This window comes from Myotis yumanensis, unplaced genomic scaffold, assembly GCF_028538775.1.
Source record: "Myotis yumanensis isolate MYYU_CA2020_CCGP unplaced genomic scaffold, mMyoYum1.0.hap1 SCAF_5, whole genome shotgun sequence".
NCBI lineage: Eukaryota > Metazoa > Chordata > Mammalia > Chiroptera > Vespertilionidae > Myotis > Myotis yumanensis.
Window position 1 is genome coordinate 45,097,054 of NW_027223756.1, and position 7,577 is coordinate 45,104,630.

Consider the following 7,577-nt stretch of genomic DNA (forward strand, 5'->3'; position numbering starts at 1 on the left):
TAAGTCAGCATTACTCAGAATTAGACAACTTTGACTCTCTCTTAGGAGTGGCCCTAACCATGAGTGGAAAAGGAAAATCTCAACTCATTTTTGATATTTTCTTAATACTACCCTTGGTTGACTAAGTGGTTTGCAAATATTTTTCTCTCGTGTATAGCTTTCCTTGTTATGCTCTTAACAGGGTCTTCCATTGAAAATGTTTAATTTTGATAAGGTACAATTATTCCAATTACTTCTTTTATAAATGATGCTTTTAATATTAAGTCTAAAAACTTTTTACCTGCCCCTAGGTTCCTAAGTTTTTCTCACACTTTTTCCTAAATGTCTTTTAGTTTAACATTTAAGTTCATGATATATATATGTTAGGTACTCGGGCATCATTATGCTCACAGGCCATCTGTGAAAAGTTGTTGGGTCAGAGAACCTATGAACGAGGTTGACACCATAAAGGACAATGACAATACTGCTTGTGCTTATTACAAAAGTCATAGCTAATGATTTTCTTTACATTCGCTTTATCAAGTGTGGGTTTTGTTTGCTGACCAAAAAAAATCCTAATATGTGAATATTTGAATGCAGAAATTTACAATGACATTTGGAAGAAATATAAATTAGTAAAAAAATCTTTGCTGATGTAAAGAGAAATGTTTGTTAAAGAAAACAAGATACACAACTACATATGTAGGATGATCAGACTAGATATAAACAAACAAGTTTTCCACAAAAGACACACATAGACTACTAATTCGAAGAAAATAAGTGAAATATTTGCATGTTATTGGAATTTAGGTGATGTTCCTTAATATATATTACTCTTTTATTTAAAGAGACACATTTCCTAAATGTTATTTTGGCAGCACCCAGTCTTTAAAATGTTGTAAAAATATTATACCTAACATATTAAACTGCTGTTAGCACTCCAGTTAGGTTTTTTCCCCTCTCTACATTTGTTTTTATTGATATTAGAGACAGAGGAAGGTAGAGGAAAAGAGAGAGAGAGAAAAAAAAAATCCACCAGCTGCCTCCTGCACGCACTTGCTGGGGATGGAGTCAGAAACTGGGCATGTGTCTTGACCAGGATTGAACCAGTGAGCTCTGGGTACATGGAAAGATCTGATGCTCAACCAACTGAACCACATAAGCCAGTGCTCCAGTTAGTTTTTAAAAAGGCCTTTTTAAAAATATATATATATTTTTATTGATCTCAGAAAAAAAAGGGAGAGGGAGGGAGGGAGAGAAATATCAATGATGAGAGAATCATTGATCAGCTGCCTCCTGCACACCTCCCACTAGGAATCTAGTCCACAACCCGGATATGTGCCCTCATCAGGAATTGATGACCTCCTTGTTCATAGGTGGATGTTCAACCACTGAACCACATCTGGTCAGGCTAAAATTGCCTTTTATAGTTAAATTTATTTTTCCAAATAATTTATTTCAAATAAAAATCAAATTTTGGTTAGGCATGAATGCTAAACAATATAACATTCAAGGAAGGAAAACTATGCCCAGTTTTTAGAATAAGAACATTTTATATTAATAAAATTCTAAAATACATGAATAATATATGAAATATATTTAAGGAAGGCTATTTTTTATTTATTGATATAAATTATTACAAAAGAGTAATCAGAATCTTTAATTCTTGCTCATTAACTTGCCATTTTTCTTAGAAATATGTTTCAAAACATTTCACTTGATATTTTGTCTTAAGTTCCATAATGATATAACGTAAAGAAAATTCCAAGTTTAGTTTTATGTAACCCAAATCAAATACAGATTTTAAAACTGCATTTAAAAATTAAGTTAAAAATTATTTTAAATATCCCTTTTACAGTTTTTCTATCATTGTTTTTCCTTTCATCAATTATCTATAAATTAAATATTTTCTCACCTGTACAGTTCATTTTCCCATATTTGCTTCTTTCTGCTTTTTGTCTTATTTGTAATTTTTAATTAAAGATATACTTTTTCAACTTAAATTACTTTTTCATGCATATAAGCAATTTTATCAGCTCATATCCTGAAAATGCCAAGTGTTTATCATACTTTATTGGTAGACTACAGATACTTTTTAACCATATGCTGTTGATAACCAAAACATCTTTGTAACAAAAATCTCACATCCTTTGTTTATGGTTTATATTACCATGACATAATCCTATATAATAAAAGGCTAATATGCAAATCGACCAAATGGAGGAATGACTGGTCACTACAATGCAGACTGACCACCAGGGGGCAGATGCTCAACATAGGAGCTACCCCTTGGTGGTCAGTGTGCTCCCTCAGGGGGAGCGCCACTCAGCCAGAAGCCCCGAGCCAGGCTCATGATTGGTGAGCGCAGCAGCGGTGGCAGGAGTCACTCCCACCTCTGTGGCAGCGCTAAAGATGTCTGACTGCCAGCCCCATTCCCCATGGGGAGCAGGCCTAAGCTGTTAGTCAGACATTCCCCAAGGGATCCTGAACTGTGAGAGGGTACAGGCCAGGCTGAGGGGAGCCCCCCTGCCCCGTGTACATATTTTGTGCACCGGGCCTCTAGTTTCAAATAAAAAGAGACATTTCATGAACATCAGCTTTTTTTCCCCAAAAAAATACTGAAATTTTGAGAATATAATGGCATTAGATTTCATATTTGTATTTATAGAAATAGATGACATAATGTAACAATGTAAAACTTGGTCCAGTTATTTTCCCAATTGGACATAGTACTGCTATTTTTACCCTAACAACCATCTATATCTAATCTAACATGCAAAATTTCCTGCTCTTTTTTATTTAACATAAAAGATTTTATTTAAATTAGGATGAAATACTTTAATAAATATATAATCTCAGAGTCTGAGAAAACTGAACTTTTAAAGGTCATGGTATCTTCTGAAATGTTCTATAAAAAAAATACCAACAGCTAAATTTTTCCCAGATGATATCTACAATATTATACTTCCACTGAGAGGAATTTTAAATGCTGAAAAGCCAGTATATCCAGTTCTGGGAATATAGCCAAAGAAATCTGAAACATTAATTGGAAAGAACGTATGCACCCCTATGTTCATTGCAGAATTATTTACAATAGTCAAGATGTGGAAGCAGCCCAAGTGCCCATCAGTGGACGAGTGGGTACAAAAGCGGTGGTACATTTATACCATGGACCACTACGTACCCATAAAAAAGAAGGAAACGCTACCTTTTGCAATAGCAATGGATGGACCCGGAGAGTATTATGCTAAGTGAAATAAGCCATTCAGAGAAAAGCAAATACCACGTGATTTGGCTGTACTTGCGGCATTTCTGTCTTTGCTGTTCATTAGGAATAGAGCCAGTGGAGGCAAGAAGCTTAGGTTCTGAACTTGACTTCCATAAAGTGCTGTGTGAATGTGGAATATAATTTTAACTGCTCTATAGCTACAAGTTGCCTCATCAGTAAAATCATGGGACTGCAAGTGATTCATTCATGCAATTAATGAATTATGTGTCGGGTGCTCGTCTTTAAAATATCTTACATCTGTGAAATTAGAGACTTACACATTGGGAAAACATGGTGCCACGTAAGAAAGACATTTGAGGGAAATTTTCCAACGCTTATATGTTAAAAAGTGTCCACAGATGACGTGGGTTGTCTTTGGGGAACAGAACAGTCAAGGAGCTCAGGTGCTGGAGCCAAGCGTACGTCAGGTTTGAATTCTAACGCGTCCTATCCCAAAGCATGTGATTTCATCTCCCAAGTTTCAATTTCCTGAGAAATAAAGAGAATTAAATGAGTACATACCGGCCATGATCTTGCCAACCACCGGGGCCTCTCCCCGAGCTGGGCTGAGACGCCCACTTCTCCAGCGAGGCGGCTTGCAGCTGCTCGTCTCCTTCCTAGCCGCCCAGCTCCCCTAGCTTCTGGGACTGGAGGCCGGCACAGGCATGTACTGCGATGGGGACCTAGGCACGCACGCACGCACGCACGCACGCACGCACGCACACATGCACGCACACACGCACTCACGCATGTGAGGCTCCGTCAGGTGCTGCTGCTGCGATTGGCTGGCCTAGAGGCCGCTCCCATCGTGCAGCGCACGGTAAGTCTTTGGAGGCCCTCAGGGCTGCGGGAGGGGCAGGAGGTGGTCACTCCGCTGGGAGGGTGGCCCAAGGTTAGAGGGCTCCAGCTTCCACGGACAATAATGAGCAACGCCAGCCCACATGCTGCTCATTGAGGAAATAAAAAAGTCACCATTTGCAGTTTGCAATTATATTTTGGTACTTCCTGCTTTGGGAATAACGGGTGACGAGGCGGGAGGACCTGCCACCTACTGTCTGAAGTGTCTTCTGAGAGGAACTAGCCGCTTTGTTAGTGCGAGAGCAAGGTCACTGAATTCAAACAAACACACCCGCAAAAAACAGAAACGAGTAACGGACTATGCATAGGCATAACGGAAACAGTTTTCCAAGAGGGATTCTCTTACAAAAAGTAGCATTGAATCACTGCAAACATGCCTTTTAGCCTATGTCTTACAAAGGCCAACCCTCCACAATTATGTTCAGGAACAGATCCTATGAGCAGTAGCAGTAATTTTAAAACAGAGATCATTAGACAGATCAGTTGACTGCAAGAGCGTCCTTCAGAAGGTAGCCAGTTGGTAAGAAGCAGTGGCAAGTCTGTGCAAAGCGTGGCCCATGCTAACTGCGCTGTTGAGTGGTTACTCAAGTTCAAGTGAAACGAGCAACACTGGGCTGAGTATGGAATTCCACTGCAATTGCAAAGCGTATTCCAGGAAGAAGATCTTTATCACATGTTTATGTTAACTTTTTTTAGGTTCTGCAGGAGTTCCTCAGGAGGGAAAACCGCAAATGCTCAGATGTCTTTGGTATTTCAGCATTACCTTGTCCTTGCCAATTAGGTATTTAGCTGGAGCTTCTTCCAAATTTGGGCAGGCATTATATATCTGTGTTTGAACCCTCACAAAATATGCAGTTAAACCGACAGGGTCCTGGTAGGAGACATTTCTCCTTACAGTACATGAAAAACTCAGAGAAGATTCATATATGGCACAAGATTCTCTTCACTGCCTTGACAAGTTAGCGTCTCTTCATGGATCTGTCTTCCCCCATGAAAGATTCCAAATTGATTATTTAGCACACTTCATTGCCAGATTACTGAATATAATCAATGAAGTTAAAATAGAAGATTCTGAAGTTGTGGGCATGTCCAGCATTATCAGCAACCTGATAACTGTATTCCATCTCTCTCTCCTATATATAGATAGATAGATAGATAGATATAGATATAGATATGTAGATAGATAGATAGATATAGATCTATATAGATATATAGATCTATATACCTATAGATCTATATATCTATATATATAGATATAGATATATAGGTCTATAGATATATATATATCCTCACCTGAGGATATATTTTCATTGATTTTTAAAGAGAGAGAGAGGGAGAGAAAGAAATAACCATCGGTGTAAGAGAGAAACATGGATCGGTTGCATCCCGTACCAAACAGGGATCAAATTGGAAACCTATGTATGTGCCCTTACCAGAAATTGAACCCACATCACTTCACCCAACTGAGCCACCTGGCCAGGGCTCTCTCAAAATATTTTAGCTGCCATTCAAATGGACTCTTCTCCTCCTCGATTAACTGCCTCACACACATCACTTGTTCCTTTGGTTGCAGTGCTGCATTGGAAGAAGTCTTGAGAAAGATGACATAGCATACATGGGAGTATATAACAAATTGCTGGGGCCCTAACTTAGGTTCCAAGAGGATATACATTTTCATAAAGTTTTTCCCCCAACATGCAACTCAAGTTTTCAAAGCCTGTATTTGGTGCCACCTAGCTACTCCAAATGGCACTCAGAATTTGACTGCGAATGGTATGGCCTTTCATGAAGAAGAAGAAATAAGTGGACATCAAGAGCATGATCAAGACCAATTTTCAGATCAACTAGTCAGTGTAGTAATGCTCAGAATAATTACTGCAGAACACTGTGTACCTCTCCTGATGAGGTGCACATAGTCCACAGAAACCTCATAAAGCAAATATTATCTATTTACAATTCTCTGGAGAGTACTTAAAGTGCTGAAATACTTTAAACACCCACCCCATTTCCCAACATACTGGAAGAATTGCACTAAAACATAGATATACTTGCATACCTTCACTTGTATATTTGGAGCCTAGAGACTATAGCATAGATCACAGAGAGATTATGGGAAATTTGTTATAAGAAAGTATTTGACCCATATCAATAACAACCTGGAATAACCAGTTTTTAAATGACTGTTGTAAAACGATTGTTTTAATTTTTAGAGTCAAAACAATGAACCCCTATTTTTAAAAATCACACATGTATAAAGTATTTATATAAACATTAAAGAATGTAGTTAGCACAATTGTTACAGTTCCTGGTACATAATTCTCACCAAATATTGTTTCAATGTCAAAGTTGTGACCACTATGGGAAGAGGATCATTTATAGCTATTCTGGAATCCCATCTTTCATTTTTGTTAGTTTAAAAAAAGAAGTAAATGTAAGCATGGTGAATGAAAATATCCCAACCATGTGGTGAACCTAGAGAGACAGCAGATATCTTACTAAACCTCATTTTCAAACAGCCTTCTTAAATGGCCTTGAGTCTGCAAGTAGAAGCTAATTCAGATTTCAATTGTGAACAGTTACATTTAAAAAAATCAACTATCTAAACCAGACAATATAAACTCTTAAAAGGAGAATTAATAGCTTAGAGTTATCACTTGACATATTTTATTACCCTTTTCCATTCCTAAAAGGTAGTTACTCCATTGTAATGTTTAAATTCAGGCTTATAAATACTGTTTATAAGACTATAAAGACTCTTTTTTTCTTTCTCCTTTTTTCTTTTCTCCTTTTTTGTCTTGGCAGACATTTCAGTCTCTGACTATGAAAGAGACAGACCTCAGCAATATGTGGTGAGACAAGATTTTAAAAAATAGAATACTCTCTAAAATTAAGGAAAGTAGTTTTAGTGTTAATTATCCCTAATTACTCAAACTTTTTCTTGAAATGCATCCAATGAATTGAAGAATAGTTAGCTTAAAATAAGAAAGTATTTGAAAGTGTTCCATTTTGAAAAATACATATATTACATGTATAATATTTTTGTCGATTATTTATGGTCTGCCTAAATTTTACCTAAAATTAAATTTTAGCTGAAAAATGGCAAACTGATTTTCTCATTATAAATTCATACCCAGCTTGTCTGTCAGAAGGTTCTGTCATTGCACTGAGCTGCCCTTCTCCACTGGATTACATGAATTTTAAAAAAATGATTGGTTGAGACATTGTTCAGATATTCTTCAGAATATCTGCAAGTTGGAGAGAGATGGTCTCTGAGATATGTGCCAAAGTACCATGTAGGTTTTAAGCTCTAACACTTATTAGCTACTAGTGGCCTGGTGCACGAAATTCATGCACGGAGGCAGGAGGGAGGTGTCTCTCAGCCTGACCTGCACCCTCTCCAATCTGGGACCCCTCAAAGGATGTCCTACTGCCTGTTTACAGGGATCAGGCCTAAACCGGCAGTTGACATCCC

The 7,577-nt window shown here is 37.6% G+C and overlaps 1 pseudogene; it reads left to right on the forward strand.

Annotated features, from left to right (window-relative positions):
• Positions 1 to 3,081: 3,081 nt before the first annotated feature.
• On the forward strand, positions 3,082 to 6,021 carry LOC139011349 (exportin-4 pseudogene; annotated as a pseudogene).
• The last annotated feature ends 1,556 nt before the right edge of the window (positions 6,022 to 7,577 follow it).